Source organism: Xiphophorus hellerii, chromosome 23 (assembly GCF_003331165.1).
Source record: "Xiphophorus hellerii strain 12219 chromosome 23, Xiphophorus_hellerii-4.1, whole genome shotgun sequence".
In the NCBI taxonomy this organism is placed as follows: domain Eukaryota; kingdom Metazoa; phylum Chordata; class Actinopteri; order Cyprinodontiformes; family Poeciliidae; genus Xiphophorus; species Xiphophorus hellerii.
Window position 1 is genome coordinate 28,297,864 of NC_045694.1, and position 18,208 is coordinate 28,316,071.

The 18,208-nt window shown below is 39.4% G+C and overlaps 1 non-coding gene across 1 annotated transcript; it reads right to left on the minus strand.

Annotated features, from left to right (window-relative positions):
• Positions 1-17,375: 17,375 nt before the first annotated feature.
• trnad-guc (transfer RNA aspartic acid (anticodon GUC)) lies at positions 17,376-17,447 on the minus strand. The gene has a single exon. It is a non-coding gene; the product is annotated as a tRNA-Asp (tRNA).
• Between the last annotated feature and the right edge of the window lie 761 nt (positions 17,448-18,208).

Below are 18,208 nucleotides of genomic sequence, written 5' to 3' on the forward strand. Positions count from 1 at the left end.
GGTTTTTCCTAATCCGTTACTAATTGTTTCTAAAGACAACTCAATTCTTTCATTGACTTTCTATATTTTCCAGCCGTTCATGAGAGTTTTTAATAAGAACTAAACCAGTGGGTTTACATAGGGACATCAGCACACTGCTGGAAGAAATGGTCAAGGTTTAGATTTGGGGGAAAAAAATCCCACCTTGGTATAAGCTTTAAAATTCCATTATCTGCTGTGCGAATTGAACCATGTGGCCCTCTTTATTCCTCTGATAAAAGATGGCGCCCACTGCTACATTCACGGTGGTTAGAGTTTGCCCTACACGTTCCACTGTCGGCTCAGTTTGTGATTGAATTTCTACCCCAGGCCTCTTCAGCATTGCCTCAAAACGATTCCTCTTCATTTTATGAAGGCTGAATGCGACAAGACATGCCTTTGAGTATTTCAATTTCTGAGGAGACTCCTAACTTTCAGAGGTTAGTGAAATGAAATGAAGTCATTCATGGCACATTAAACTGAATCCATGTCTGACTTAGTGCCCATGGCTTCATAAGCCCAGCAGTTTAGATATTATACTTTGAATGATTCCCAGAATAATGGAACTGCTGCTCATATTCTGTGATCTCAAAGAGCTAAACTCTGCCGTACATTCAGAGCAGCACGTATCACGGGGAACGCTTTGGGAAGTAGCGTTACCATTGAGTTCCTAAACTGATAATGAAATGAATGTGGCTAGTAAATAAGGAAGTTAAGAGCTCCCACATTCTTTCTGCTTTAAACCTTAAAACTTCTTATATTTATCTACAATTTAACTGTGTTTTTATTGTCACATTCTAAATTATGTAGAGTCTAATTTGATCATTGCCCATCCAATACTTAAGTTAGTATTGGATGGACAATATTCATCCAAATGCTAAACACCTACATGTATGTAGGTGTTTAGCATGAAAATGAGCTCAATTAGCCAGATTTGGATATAGTTCCAACCACTAAAAACTTCCAGTAGGATCTTTGGTATGATCTGAAAATGCATCAATGACCATTATTTTGCTGCCAGTTTATGCGTTTGCAGTTCTTATTATTAGCTACATGCTAAACATGCTAGTTGAGCAAATTGCTAAGCCAGGGTGTGGATATCGTCAGCTTTAGATCATCTTGTCTTTGCTTCGAATTGATAAAACACTTTTCGTCACTCCTGCTAGTAAAACAAATAATTAATGCCTGCTCAGAACAAGAAGAGCAGAATTTTCAATAGTTTCAACTTGGCTAGAATCTGTGTCGTCAGATTATAGCTTCCCTGGTCGGTCTTATAAAATATCACAACAGCAAAAGGAAAAGGTACAAGAACGGACAAATAAGTGGATATTGCTTTGAGGGCCTAAAACATGGATTAGTTATAAAAGGTCCACAGAGACACAAAAGAACAACTGCAATGCATGGGCGCTCACAAACTGACAACTATTCCTGGATGATGCCGCAATAAAGGAGACAATAACTCACAAAGAAAAGCTGCTGCCTTCTTTACTTCCTGCCTTTAGTTGTAGGAAGCAAAAACAAGCCTTTCATTGTGTTCTACTCTTTCAATCCTGTTTCAGTTCCTCCGTTATTTTCTACGTTTCCATCTGTTCAGTAGCTTTTTTTTAAGTCCCGGTTTTCTCTATGACTTTTTGTTTCCCAGATCTCAATTATTCTCATTATAATATTATTATTCAAGTATCATCACGGAGTGCTGACCGGGGAAAAAGAAACAAAGCTGTACTTTATAGGGAGGAGCATCTTTATGAACACGTTGACACATGGGAGGCCAAGTAGAGCGTGTGAGATGTTTATTAACAGCAAATAGTAGAGAGGGTAATGGGAATTAGTTAGGACACATAAATTTATATATATACAAAGCGGTGGTTGTTTGTGAGCTCATGGGCTTCAGAAAAATTACAAGAGTCATTTTAGTTTTAGTCTTGCCTTAATTAATTAATTTTAAGTCATTATAGAAGTGACCTACAGGCTACTCAGAGTTGTCCCAAAAATAAAATTGCCGCTCTCCCCCCAAAAAGCGCAAATTAACATTTAAAGGAAGTCATCTCTGTACTGTAATGCTAGGAGAGGTAAAAAGCTTGATTTGGTCAGTGAGCCCTGCTATGAGAGCAGAAAAACAAAAAGGCAGTGTTCAGTTAACTAACTATCCCTGCAAAATATATCGTTAGCCGTTTGGTGTTTAGTCTTAAGCAGGTGGTTGAAATAAGCTGAACTGAGGACACGAAGAGCCACGAAGAGACGGCGAACAGAATGAAAACAACTCAACTGAACCTCCAAAACCAACACTAAGCAAAAGGAAACCAAATGGAAGAATTTAATTAAACGCCTTGGTGGGTCAGTGTATTTTACTTGCCTCTAGCAAGCTATTTATCGCGTGTGTCTATTTTTTTTTAAACCGTGTCTATGAGCATCTTCGGCTACCATGCCTGTTGTGTTCTTTAGCTAGCTCTTGCTGTCTACGAGAATCAAAGCAGAGCATTAAAGCCTATAAGCAAAGTGACAAGCGAGCCTTAGCCTAACTACCCTGCAGTGTGAACCATAATAATGTCTAATGGATTATTTATGAGTAAAGCAGTTTACAAAACTTGTTCTAAAGCTTTCAGACGTACAACAAAACAAACACACAGATCCAATTTAGAGTCAGTGAGGCCATTAAAGAATCTAAACGGAGAACACACTGTTAGAGAAGGCAGTGAGAGTTCATCTGCGAAATCTTTTACATTGGGAAAAAAAGCACAATAATGAATTAATTTTTTTTAGAAACTCCTATTGTATGGAGTAATGGGGGGAACAACAGCCAGGAAGATTAGCCATGAAATTAAGCTAACTCAGCCTCCAAGCTTAAGCAGAAAGACTTTTTACAGGAAGTTGGTTTTATTGAGACGAACAAGTGTGTATCCATGTTTTCATCAGGGAAAACACAATTTGGAGGAGGTAATGCTGCGCAGCCAGGCCAATACGCAATGGGAGTGGTGGACAGTTTTCATTAGAAACAAGCAGAGCATACAATTTTTTAAAAAAGAAAGAAAAAACAGAAGTTTAGGATGCAGCTGCAATGAGCATTATGTCCTTCAGGGCTATTCTGCAGAGATGTGACTCTGTAAGAGCCAACTCTTCTGAGACCACAGTGGAGAATGCGTGAAGCTCAGCAGAACGGATGATGGGACACGGACTCCCAAAATGATTCCATTTATGTGATTTTATGATGAAATAACAGAGTGAATGAACAGATTATCTGTGCCAGGTTTGAGCACTACGTTATCATGGCTATCGCCGCTATTTGGTGTGTTAGCAAAAAGGCCTGTAGATCAAAATGGAGCATGTTAAGCTGTGAAACGAGGGCAGATAACAGGATCTTTGCTAATGCAGCTGTGAGCGAAGTGAACCGGCAGGAAGGCAATAATGTTGGAGGACCAGTGAAAACAGAAATATGAACAAATCTGAGATGACCTCCAACATGTGCAGTAAAATCAGTTTTCATCAAAATAACAGCAACTAAACGCATCAAACACTTTTATATTTCTACCTGATAACCAGTTTACTATAACAGAATTATAGAAAACCAAACCATTCAACAGTTTTAACATGCATATTGCTTATTCTGCAAAAGTGAATCATTAATCTCTCATCCAATGACCATCCAAAGATACCTGTTACAGCTCACTTAGCCTCCTGTAAAAAAAAAAAAATAGTCCCAGGACATTACAGACAACAGTAGCTGCATTTCCATTACAAATATCGAAAAAGCACAATTTTGCACTGGCCGTGTTTTCATTATTACATAAGAAACGTGATTAAAATCACACGTGATTCGTCATTATAAAACATGGAGCGCCATAATCCTCCAACCACTTCCTGTCGTCTTCTTCTTTGTGGTTTGTGCCAGTGGCAAACATCTGGTTGTTGATCAGGTGATGGTTAAAAAGTTTTTTCGAAACTGGCGGGTTTCCATTAAACAATTTTTGAGATGTCAAATTGCGCAGTTCTATGCTAAGTGGAAAAGCAGGTTTGGTCTGACCTATCATGTCATTTTTATGCAGACGTAAAAAAAAAAAAATTTCTGCACAAATCAGAAAGTGTCTTATAGTGATACAACAGCAATTAACTTAAAAAAACAGAATAATGCACTAGTAAGACACTATTTGTCATTATTATTATTATTATTATTTTTAAACATAATAAACCTACCAAAACCCTACCAAATATAACCCTACCAAAAACTTACAACCTAAAAAGAGTCAACAATATATCATCAAGCAGACAGTGACCTCACTGTTTCACTTATCATAAATGTTGCAAGTTAAGTAGGAGGAGCAAACAATCGATATCATGTAGGTTTTGGACAAACAGACCTGATATTGAGCAGATCCCTGACTCAACATCCAACCTTCATTGGCTGTGCATCCACAAGCACCACCTGTGTTTTGCTTCAGGCGTCTGAACATTCTGCTGGATGCACTGAGACGGAGATGGGAGTAAAAACGAGAAGATGAGCGCAGAGAGAACACCATGTGGAAGGATATGGGATGAAGTTCAGACACAGCTCAACGTTGGTAAGCACTGAAAACACCTAATCTTATCGTTCACTGCATTTGATGAGACAATTTAGAAATGACGCAAACAGGTGTCCAAATACAGACATGTCAGAGTTTTAAAAAAGTGAATTTTGCTCAGTACATACAAATGTTCATATTTGTGAATGCATTTCGGGGAAATGGCATTTTCACAGTTTTTGACAATAAAACAGCATTTTACTAACAAAACACATGATATTTGTTGCAAAATAAGGTCCAGGAACTGGGCTGGCCGTTCCATAACGGTTAATGTTGTTGGTCTGCGTCTCATGCGCTGCTGCATCCTTGTGCGTACGGTCGTTGTCTTGTTAAGACAGCCATTATAGAGGCATTCCGCTTTATCATGTGACAAAAGCACCTTTTTATTTAAGAGAATTCCAATCCATGTATCAGTAATCAGCTAGGATGTCTTTTCTGGGATTGATTGGTAGTGGCTTCATCCACCACTAGGGGGCTTTATCACTCTCCTCTCTCCAGTAATCGTTGTATCATGAGGTGCTACGCAGAGCTAAAGCAGGTAAACCGCACAACATCATAAAACATGTATGAATGTGACATTACGCTTAGCAATAGAAATCACAGGTTAGACATTAGAGGTTGGTCTTGATGTCTCATTTATTCTGTCACTGTGTGAACTATTTTATCATCATCGTTTATAAATAAAAAGTGTCTTGGCAGAAAAACTCTGATAAACTGGCTGTACGACTAACAATTGCACTTTTCATTCCAAATTGATTCTCTGATCTCTAGCACTGGGCGTTTTTTCTGACAATATCAGGTCATCCATCACTGTAATTCACTCACTGTTGCGGTACATGCAAGCATTGAATAAGAACAGCCTAATTCAGATATCATTCAGTAAACAGGAAGAGAATTGTACTCGCTTGCAACTGGCTGACATTCCTGTAGCTGCCACCAGAACAGAGCGGTGGCACCAAAACACAGAGTTCCTTTAAACCTAGACTAAGAACCCAAAATGTTTGGAGTTGCTTTTCAACTACAATAAATGAAACACTGACCCACATTTTGGCAAAATGTAATATTTCAACTGTTGACTGTGTGTTCTATGATTTTGTATTTTTAAAATGTAAAACACTTTGAACGACCTTGTTGTTGAAATTTGGTGTACAAATAAACTTGATTGAAGAGAATGCAGTCGCATCATTAGCTTCGTTTCCATGACAAATGAAAATTGGTTTATTTCGCAAAACTGCAACGGAAACACGTTTGTCACATCACACGAGTCACGTGATCAACAACCGGATGTTGTGCCAGAAGAAGACGACAGGAAGTAGTTGGATGATGGCGTGACTTGTTTTTTATTGACTCGTCGTGTGAACAAACTTGTTCACGTGTGATTTTTAATTGTGCTTCTTATTTAACGCAAAAGCAAAGTTGTGCATTTTTGACATTAGCGGAATATTAAAGTCTTATGAACATCTGTAATGGAAACGCGGCTACTGACAGTTTGAAAATGTCCTCATAAATCTTGATGTTAAAAAATCGTTTGGACATGTTTTTTGATAAATATTGAGAATATGAAAGACTGTTGAATCCTGTCATTCTCCTCCACATATCTGTATATTAAACCAAGGCAGATGGACGCGGACAAAGATTGGATCCTGTGTTTCCCCAACATTTCCCTTATTGATTTCCAAATCAAATTTAAAACTTGAAAGACATTTGTGCCGCACATCTTTTTGTTTCGCCACACTCTTTTGGACATTGTGTGTGGTAAAGAGATTGGTTAACACAAGGCAGCTCTCTCACTTTCACTTTGAATCTGCCTCAAACTTAGATATTGTAATTTGCTTCACAATCCTCTCAAGGCTCCGACTGAGTGCAGGACGAGTCGGCAGTCTTCCCCGAGATTCTGTTACGTAAACCATGACAGAACTTTTCTGTAATTAAAACACATTTTATTGGCATTATGTAGTATTCAATTTTTTTGGTTTCTGCATCACTGATTTATTTATTTTTTTTGGTAATTATCTGACAAGGTTTATAGACATAGACATTCGTAACAGTACCCCACAGCTGCCATGTGGGGCTGCCAGTGTGCTAAGTAGGAAATTCACAGGAAGAAAAAAAAAAAGAATCTCCTCTTATTCTTTGATAAATCTTTATAGCAACAGCTGGAATGCAGTCTTCATTAACCGCGCCTTCCATTTCTTCTCAAGGTCATGTGAATGTCTGTGTGTGTGTGAGTGTGTGGGGGTGTACATCTGCCATAGTCCCCCTCCTATTGGTATTCAAGTCCACCTGCAGTCATTCTCATGCACTGATTGAGCTTGTTGTCTAAATGAGGAGCAGATAATTACCTCCTCACCGCGCACCGCACCCACCAAGACCACACAACACAACACAATGCCACACCTCTGGTTAACAAAGTGGACTGGGGCGAGGGGAGAGAGACTGCAGAACATCAGAGCACTGTGAGGGAACGAAGCGAAGGAAGGAAACTGTGTGGATTTAAGAATGAGTGTCGGAAGAAGGGAACTCGGGGGAGGAAGAGAGAGGTGAAGGGGATTTATAGACGTCAGAAAAATGACTGGACGTTGGTTAATAAACCAGAAGTCAAAACATGACAGGGAAAAGTTGAAACGAAAGAATAAAAGACGTTTATTCTCATGACAGGGAGATAAATCCAAGAAACCGAATGAAAGGGAAAAAAACGAAGGAACTGAAATGACAGCGGGACCACAGGAAGCTGCTTTAACGAACGTGGCTGTGCCGCGGCCTGGCAGCGGTGTGCCGTGACACGGCCCATTTTTCATTAACGCGGTGATTTATTAACAAAGTGCTGAGAGAATCATAGCAGGGGCTTTTGATTAAGGCCATTAGATATTAGACATTAGCCGTGAGATTACTCACGCTGATGGGGTGCATGTGAAGTTTTTCAGAGCGGGGCTTGCCTTGGGGTAGCCGCCACGCCACGCCGACTCCTCTTTGAGAAGCAGCGTACCGCAGAGTAACTGCACTTGGCCCGACTTTGACTTTTTTTGTTTTTTGCTGTCTTTTGTTTTCTGAGGTATTTTGTTATTCACTTCTTTTTTTTTAACTCAAGAGCTCAAAGAAGCAACCTAAGGATGTGTTGTATGGGGATATTTGTGCTATTTATCAGTTTGAGCTTGTATGCCAAGCACATACATTACTGTATGACTGTATGACTTCACATGCTGAAGTCATACAGTCATATTTGATCAATTATAATATGCATTTTGATGAGGCTCCTTTGTCGGATTAAAAGTATCTTTGAAAATATCCTAAAGCGAGGTATTAAACACTTTTCATTAAGTCTACAATTCTGAATTATAAATGTTTTATTTATTGGTCTGATGTAATATTCTATATTTTAAATGTCATATTTTTATTAGCTGCAAGTTGGAAAAGGCTCAATGACGCCCAATTTTTTTGTCCAGTTCTGCTTTTTACAGTTAAAAAAAAGGTTTAAGCGCATAAAATAAACCAGATATGTAATATATATTCCGCATAAAAACAGCTTTTTTAACCTTTCAAAGGCTGTTCTTTTTGGCCATGTTTGTGGTCTTTGAAGTGTCAAAATGGTGCTTATAATTCCATTATGACATATAAACAAACTTTGTCCGATATGTCCATTCAGCAAAATATCATGTGGTGTGACCATCAAGAAATTCCCATTTTTGGACTTACATTTTGAATTCCAGTCAAAAACAGGAAGTTGCATCATCCAACATTCTACCAAGAACCCCTGGAGACGGCAAAGAGCTTTGTTAACCTTTCTCAAATTTGATTTAAAAAATAAAGTGTCACTTTTAGTAGCAAGTACGTATGTAGTTGCTATATTTGGACATTATGTGGTGTGACCTCAAAAACCTTTAATATTTAAATATTTCCACATTCCATAACACAGAACCTGGACGCTGGGGGAGACTAAAATCCTGTTTATAGTTTTCCAGATAATATTGGAACACAGAAAAACACGCACAAATTACCATTTTTTTTTGTACTGTTGTAACCATTAAACAATCTTCCCTTCAGTTCAACCATATAAGTAGAGACACATTGTTGATGTTACTATTATAAAATAACTTGCAACTAAGTATTGGCAAAGCTCAATGTAATTTTCACAGGTGGTCACAGCAACGTCACGGAGTTCCAGGTTGAACAGCCAAGCCTGGGAAAGGTTTACAAATGCTTGAAAATAAGCATTTCCCTTTGTACAAATGGATATTAAAGTCCCCAGCTGTAACATGATAGTTTGAAGTTCATTGAAATCTTTTCGATTTGAAAGAAGCATGTTGGTGATTAGGGTGCTTCATTCATTTGTATGTGAATTAAATTGGTGTGTTTAATTTGTGATGTTTTTTGTAATGTAATGTAATGTAATGTGTTGTTTGTTACTTTAATTCTGTTTCCAGTAACAGAATTAAAAATAATTCTGTTTTTTATGTATTAAAAGGATTTTGACCAGTTTACTGGCCTACATTTATTGCATAAATCATGTGGTGCGATCAGTTAAAGTAGTAAATCTATTGAATTCAAAATAGAATATCTATTTCCTGGAGTAGAAATGTTAATCACTAAAACAGTATCCTCTAACACTGTGAACTGAAATGTCAGTTCAAATTTTAATTAACTATAATAAGAAAGGTGGACCTTTTTTTTTGTTGAAAGATTTGCGACAATTGTTGTAAAACCAATACAGCATTTAAACATGTCTGTGGTAAGGTGATGGTACGTTTGGCTTAACAAAGTATGCTTTTCTGCATTTGTTTACAGGTTTTCTGCTTTGCTCTGACTTTGAAAAGAAAATTGATCCTTCAAGGCTGTGGTCTGACAGCTACATGTGCTGAGTAACAATTAACGCTCTCAGCAGTCTCTCTGTTCAAACATAGGAAACAAACCAGTTCAAGACCATTGGTAATAAACATTCCACTGTTGGTTATGGTTGGTTAGACAACTGGAGCTGTAATATGTAACTTTTAACAAATATGTAAAAAAAAACATATTTTTGTAAAATCATGTTGTGATAGTATTGTATGATTTTTTTTTTAAATCTCCTTCCAGTGCTACAGTTTTCGTCTGAATACATGCACCACTCCCAGCTAAACGCAACCAACCAGAGCCAGGAGGCGGGTCTTAGCGCTGTCAATCAACCTCGTGTTTCATGCAAATGGTGGAAAAACAGCTTATCGTTACAGGAAAACCATTTATCCGTCATCATCGGTAGCTATGCTAACTAGCCTTAGCATTGTTGTGGTGAACCAGCTTTAGCTCAGTAAAGGCTCTGATTAGTTGATTCTGACTGAGTCAACTAACTTACTGCATTTAGCACTGGGAGAAAGCAGAGGAGCTTGATTAGTTATCTGTCTTATATCATACTGTCATGACATAAGGATCATTTTTAACAAATATGCATAATGCAGCTTTACCTGTCATGATGACACAAGCGTCCTCATGGACCCATTGAATAACATGTGGGCCTTTTGAACATCAGTCATTCAACAATGCTAAGTAGAGTCGTTAACACCTCTCGCCAGCCCGCTCCCGCGCTCTTCCACCCCCCCCGCTTGTGGGACTCCGCATTCGACAGTTTTTGACTCCCCTCAGTGACAATGCGCTGTCCTGCTAGCTGTCGGTTGCTGTCGCTCACGAACTGCGTTGGCGTCGGTGTACAGGGTCAAAAACGCCACTTTTCTTGCAATCAATCAATCAATCAAATTTTATTTGCATAGCACATTTCAGCAGCAAGGCATTTCAAAGTGCTTTACATCATATCAAACACAGAAACACAAGTGTTAGGAGTAGTTAGGAGTACACACAAATGAAATTCACCATGTACACATCTTAATAAATTATTTAATTCTCATCTATCTTTTAAGTAGCTATTATAAAATTTGACTGCAGAAATAAATAAAAAAAACCTCAATACTTCCTCCATTTAACATCCATTGTCTATACTTGCTTTTTATCTTAATACTTTTGCCTTGTTAAAGACGATGGATAATTCTGTTCAGGACTGTAGTAGCTTTTCTAATGCTCTATATGAAAGCATGACCGAGGCAGAATATTACCTTTTAGGGCTGACAATGTGGCGTCCAAACCAATAAACCCCCCGCCCCTCATGCAGATGTTGGAATTCTGATCTGGTGAGAACACGGTGGTCTCAGTCTGAGTACTCAGCCTGGATCCACAGTGAGAAAACTGAGGCCGTTTCACTTGCTTATTGATCAAACCATAACAGACATCTCAATTCTTTCATCAGCGTGATGAGTGGGTTTGATAACCACTATCTGTTGAAGAGGAGGACAGAGCTGTTGCCATAACAATAACCCTGTCATACTCAGAATAATGGTGCCCAAACTCCAGGCATTTACAGAAACTAGACACGACTACAGATCAGCCGATACACGCCTGGTACCAGAGAGGGGAACCGCTGGAGTAATCCCGAAACCTCTTGACTATTTGACTGCAGTTTATCCCCGTAACCCTTGATTTCTTTATTCTATCCCGTCTTTTGATTTCTTTTGCATTCTGACTGTCTTTTTCTGTTTGGTCCCCCCTCTCTCCCCTGCCTTTCTTCTAATTCAATTAGTCATTTGTCTTATCTGCCTCTTCATTGCTCTCTCCAGCTAATCTGATTATAAAGGAGAGCTGGCAATTAAAATACAGATATGAGAGATTGTTTTCTTCATGTCGCTGCCTTAATGGGATCCAGTCCTGAGCGTGCCGTCCAGCTAAAGTTCAATTAGGTGGCACACTTGAGCAAGTAAGATGGTCTTCTTGTGGAGAGTACGGTGCAGCAAGTCAGCCACTTGTGACTAGTTCAGATTCCGCCCACCGGCAGCTGCTTGTGAACATCTCACAGGAATGGAGTCATTTATAGTCAGGGTAAAAAGAACTAACATAACAACAACATTAATAACAACATATAAATCTCCAAGTATCTTGTTATGACTGTCTGATGAGTTTCTGAGTTTGAGCACACAGTTTAATCATCTTCAGGTTTTCCCAAATGCTATTTAGTCATTTCCCAATATTTATTTTCTGATGTCATTATTTTTATCAGCTTTGGGATCCTGGGAGGAAGTTCATTCTGACCCCTGTTGTTACTTCATCTTCATTTTTTTGATATTGCTCTGGTTAATTCCCCGATCGGCAATATCTCACACAATATGGATTGCGAACATGTTCGAATCAACAGCATATGCTGGTGGTATGTTTCTGATGTCATTTGTGCTTCACTTCAACCAGCTGCAGAGGCACTAAAGGCCTGGGATTAAGCACATATTTCCTCAAAGATTGTAAGTACTTAAATCATAACAAGGCTGTAAGTAGAAACTCAAATTGCAAAAAGAAAAAGAGTAAGAAAATGTAAATGGACTCAAACAGGGTGCTTGTCACCTAGTCCTAGTCAAAGGTTTAAGGCTAGTTTCAGACAGCAACCTCTTGATGCCAAAGGCAAAAGGCGATCTGCCATGAACATGGCAGGATCTTAGGCAGTACAATCAAAGTCACGTCAGAGCTCTGAACAAACTGCTGTGTGATTGGTCAGAAGTTTGTTGCCTGAACGGCAATGTTGATATTTGCTTTAATCTGCAGGAGACATGAATGTATTTATGACACAGTGAGTAATAATGTGCATTTTCATTTTTCTTCACTAAATAGCTGTTATAATAATCAGACTGTCAACCTGGACGGTAGAGCAGTAACGTCATGAAGCAGAGGTGTGGCTCCCAGGTGGTCTGAAATGCATGTGTGAACATGAATGTCCCAAAACCACATGACCTCGCAATGACTGTTTGGCTTTGAAACAACAAGTGGGAGCCTTTAGGGTCGTTGCCCTTAAAGAAGGCTAACCTTAATAGGGTCTTTACCGTCTTTTCTTCCAGCTTTGTCTTACTTTTCATCACTAAGCAATATCCTACCAAACATGATCTCTATTTTCTAATGCTGCGTTCAGATCGAACGTGATTTGAGCATCTTAGGCACATCAAGAAGTCTCGTGTTAAAAGCATTTTGAGCATTCTATGGGTGTCAAGTTTATCCAACACTTGAGTTGGAAAATCTGAACTTTTTCTGCTCGATGTAGAGCGTCAACCAGTCAGAGAAACTCCACTATCTGATACAATGGCCTGTAGTTGGTGTCCTGCCAGGAGATGCAGGCACCGATCCGGTTCAGCATTTCGCCAAACTGGGCCCAGGTCAGACAGGAATAGCGCTGAAAGCGACTCGCGTCACCAGGCAGCTAGTTTGTGAAACTCAAACACACAACACCTCTGAGTTATCTGGTGAATTCAAACATGGCGCAGAGGCGCCCGACGACAACATTCTCCTGCTTTTAGTAGATAAAGCCAAGAGACTCAATATTCCACCTGGCATTGTGCAAAGAGACTGGGAGAAACGAAAAGTCAATATGATCCTCCCGACATGTGTCAAGACATTTGATATTAAGCATTTTTTGTAACTGTAGAATTGATTTCCTCATGGCGTTGGTTCCCTCTTCATTCTCCAGCATTTTCTCTGAAAGCTTTGTGCCAGTATCCTTCCATAGGTTGGTGTTGGTCTGAGTGAGAGCCTTCCTATCACCACTTCTCCAATAGCAGCAAACACCATATGGGCAGAGGTGATTACAGTGGTATGCCCTTGGTGATAGCCGAATCAAAAGCTTCCCAGTCAGCACCCAGAAGCCGAGTACTCATCTGTCTCTCTTGTTTGCTACAGAAAGTGGAAAAACCTTAACTTACGCTAAACAATGACAAGTTGTAAAAAAGAAAAAAAATTGCTAAGTTGAGCTGCAGCTGGTTCTCAAAAGAACTATAACAACACAGAGATTCATTCCTATTCTCCTCCTCCAGTGATAAAGAAGCTGTTAAACAATGAACAAATATAATTTAAATAACTGTTACTACAGCAAATTGATACCCTTTTATTGGTAGCTTGTTAGATTAAAATTATATAGCAGAGATTCTGTTCTTTTGCTTTCAAATTGCTCTTTGTTTTCCCTGTCGGCAGAGGGCACAGAGCAGCTGTCTGTGGACAAATGCAGCAATCTGTATAAATTTCACTCAAGGTTCCTTTAACAAAACAGCTCTGCTCAGATGACATTTTGGAAGAAACTAATGCACAATAATGGCACAAAATGTCTCAAGTAAGGGAGAAAATTGTTTGGTGCTCAATCTAATGTCATTCTGTCGGCGTTGCAAGTTTCTTGCGATGTTAAATTTGAGACTGTGGTTTTAAAAGTTCAGGAACTCCTGCATTGGAATACTTGTGGGATGAGCTTTGTGCAAAGATAAGTGGTCAAAAGCCCTTTCTCTGTATGCTCCATCATGGCAAATGTTACAGAGTAAGTTACACTGAATTAACAGTTTTTGAGAATTGCCCCCAGCACTCCCTCTGGTGGTTGTTTTGTCACAAGAAAACAGGAAGCAGAAAAATGGCCGAACAAAATGCCAAAGTGTTCGTAAGCTAACCTCGTACCTTAGGACACTGCTGATTTAGACGACGTTCGTCCGTAAGTATGGATTATGACAAATATAATAATTATCGCTTTGCTTTTATGATAATTTGTACATTCAAGTTAGTTAAGTAAATGTTTTTAGTTTAGCTTGCAGTAAGCATACGACAGGCCAGTTTGCAATGCTGGCTAGCTAATGCGATGCTTTCAGTTTTAGAGAAGGCAAAGGTCAGATGTCATTCTTCAAAACATCAGCAAAAAAGAAAAAAGAAGTCTGTTTATTGAAGTGTTATCTTGCTGTTTAGAAGGTGAGAACTAGAAAATTCAGGTCAAGGACATCAGATTAAAAAAGAAGTTATTATGCCAAGCATAAGACGAATAAATGTTGAATCTTTTCCTACATTTTCCAGTGTGAGATTTTGCTACTGCCATAGAATGGAATAGATTACCATTTCCAATAAAAAATGTACTTGTTTCAAGGCTTTTTAAACCTTGAAACAAGAGGCGAGGAACTGTCTTACCGCCACCCATCAGCCTGTAATATTTATTGTGTAGCAGTCTTAAATCTGATTTGCACCAACTCAGAAATTTTAATGATGTGCTGGATATCATACCACATGGGAGAAAATCGTTGTTTTATGTCCTTTGCCGAGTGAGTTGATGCACAAGCCAATATTTTTAGTTTTTCAGCTCTCCTCTGTAGTCTGTCAAACCGAAGAAATGCTCCGTTGCAAACAGGCAGAAATAAAAGTAAAAATTGGCCATTACTTTGGCTTGAATACAGACAACAAGGGTACATAGATATTTGGGAGGAACAGGAAGTTGGCATCAGATTCGATTTCCTGTATTATACTGGCTTTCAGTACAACAGAAACAATTTGGTCAATTGAAACGACACGGTTGGTGCAGAGCGGCGTGCCATGCAGCCAGGCCTCGGCCTGTTTGACTCTCAGCCATTATTTAGATGTTATTAGACTTACTCGCGATTAGTAGTGTGGCGCTTCCACTCTACTAATCAGACTGTAGTTTCTGTCACTGCTGTTAGTGGCTGGCGCTGAAGCAAGAGAGGCCTTTATGCAGTAAATCATCCCAACTTGGCTGTTGTGCAACCCAGAGCCAACAGCACATCCTTCATCTGAGACTGAAACCTCAATATGAAGGTCCAGAGCCAATCAGAGGGATAACACACTCCACCATCAATTAAATAAAATCATTTTATTTGCAGCCTAATAGCTCCAAAACTACAGCATGACGTTTCCACCAGCCACAGCTTGCTAATCAGCAGGTTGTTGGAATAGCGGCATGGCAAGATAACAGTACTGTGAAAATGTGTTTGACCTAGAAAACAGAAACAGAAGATGCCGTGAGCGGACAAACAAATGTAATATTAGACAAAGAGAACCTACATAAATATAAAGTGCAGTTTTTTTACAGGATGACTTTATTCAGGAAATAAAGAGATATCTAAGACAGGACTGTCTTAGACTGTTATACATCAAAGTAGAAAGGATATGAAGTGACTGTTCAATGAACTTTGGTGGCTTCAGAATTTAATTAGTGTGCTTGTATTTTTTTTTTTACTAAACAACTGGCTTATGATCAACTCTAATGCTCAGTTATCCTGTTAGGCATGAGATAAAAAGATTTTAGCTCTTTAGCCTTGGATACTTTCAGTAGAAATGTTGACATTACTGATGGATCAGATCATGTTTAAGGGCTCCAACTGATGCAAGTCTATTGATTTGCCGCACTTCAGAGATCCAAATGTATGACGGCCTTTTGCCAGCAATGCAGCTTTTCAGATTGCATTGAGAACAACAGTCAGACCCACCGGCCACCAGATTTAGGACAAAAGCTCACAGAATTTCTGTGGCGAGACATAAGATGTTCTTTCTTTCTGTTTAGGGTGCGTTCACACTATCCCCGTTTGTCCACTTTAACTGAACTCAAGTTAGTTTGCCTCGAAAGTCCAGTTTGTTTGGGGAGGTGTGAATCTGTCAAGCTCTGACTACGCAGAGTGACCAAAAAAGCGAACTCTGGCCTGCCCACAAACCTAGGTCTCTGTTTGTTTTAAGTGATCTCTGGAGCGTTTGAATGCATATGTGAACGCCAGCAAGACCGGAGACTGCTTCAAAAGCAGGAAGTGGACTACAGCACAGGGCATTCTGGGAAAATACAACTAAAACAGACACGTGAGTCTAGCGCCTCTGAGACGAGTGGGTCTTAGTGCTTTGCTAAAGACAAAAGAGAAATCACACAACCGCTAAACTCAGACGTCACTCCATTTTTGTTGACATTTGGTGAAGAAGGAAGTTGCTCTCTGTGTCTTCTGTGGGTGTTTGTTGTGTTGTTTCCTTCATACAGCGCCACCACAGGTGAGGAGGGGGACAGGTTTTTGGATCATTTGACACAGTGTAGTGTGAAAGCAAACTCTGGTTCCAATCAAACCAAATCTACCAGAGTATCAGGTGTGAGAACAGCCTCATTTAAAGAAATAATTATCCCTTACGAGGTTTATAAACAGGCACAAAGACTCATTGAAAGAGGTTCAAAGCTCGTCTCCACAGCAACTTAATGGAACGTAGCAGTGAAAGAACCAACAACAAGTAGGTGTGCAAACCCAAACACATTTTGTGCCAGGTGCAGGTGATTCCTTTCTATTGAAGGTGCTGTGGTACCATTGCTTGCTGGAACAGTTATTTGTCATGCAGCTTTGAGTGAAGCTCAACACAATCAACAGTAGGTCAGCTTTTAGGAGGAAACCTTTCTGAAGACGGCTGCTCCTTCAACAACCATCTCTGATATTATGTCGTCGTGATTGAGGGGCACTTTGAATTCAGCTGAACAGAGCTGACAAAGATGTGAGTAGCATACACTATCAAGGACAATAGCCGTGTTCCTTTCATCTTCCTCTTTCAGCGAGAGTTGTACATGTGAATCGCTGAGATGACATCACAGCTAGTCGTTTTAATTCATTCACTCACTTTCCTTTTGCCAGCTTAACATGTCCAGAATCGAGGCTGGCTTTTGCACGGGTGGCAATTTCCTCAAACATGGAGCAACAATAAAACAAGAAGTGAAACACATTACTTTGAATTTGCCTGCACTTCCCTCCAATTGGCTCAGAGTTGCTCAATGCCTCCTGACAAAACCTCTCCAAAAAAAAACACTGCACCCCCAAATAAACTGGAAATTAGTGGGGTTTCTTGTTGGGTTTTTTTTGCGTGTAACTGAAACCTAAAAACAGGTTATATATATAATAATAATAATTCTTTATTTAATCAGGTAAACCCCGTTGAGATCTAGATCTCATTTTCAAGAGGGACCTGAAACAAACTTCACTCCTCGTCGGGGAATCGAACCCCAGTCTCCCGCGTGACAGGCGGGGATACTCACCACTATACTAACGAGGAGATAATAATAATATAACAGTCTTATTTTTCCCAACCAACCGGCAAGCATGAATAATGCAAACAGATAGTGAACACAGTAGAGAGCCATTCACTGCGTTCATGCAGTTTTCCAAAAGAGCAGTTGACTTTTCTATCAATATCCATTTAGCACATGCTGGGATTTTTTTTGTTGTTGTTTGTCTTTGCTGCCAGGCTCCAAGTCGCTTTACAGAGGAAGGTCAAACTCCAGGGCCCAGCCTTCTCCAAATAAACAAGTTTTCTTTTTATTGTCCGGGCAGACGGATCCATCCAAAAAGCCATGGCATGGAAAGGCCTTCACCCCGTCAGTCATCAGTTGGGGCGCTACAGCAGTCCACCACTGTGGTTTAGTGTTAAAAAATGTTAAAAGTTAATTGAAAATATGACTTGGTAATGAGGTGTTGCTGGCAGACATTACTGACAGAGTCTCTTCAAAAGGCTAACAAAAAATTATCAAAATTTCCCATTTTTTGCTCTTTTGTTAAGTTCTAATGAAGCAAACAGCCAGTGGATCTTAAAGCAAGCTTTGTAATGCTGGTCATGATTGAAAGTAACAAGTAAAATTAAAATGAATGTCACCTAAAATGGATAATAAAGAGTAGGTATATTGTATGCTTGACAAATGTGTTTTCCTAATTTGGTTGTAATTCATTCTTGTGAATGTATTTGACTGAGAGTCTCCCAGTTCTGAGAGCAACCGGATCGCAGCGTTACAGACCAACTTCCAACAAACACATTCTGAA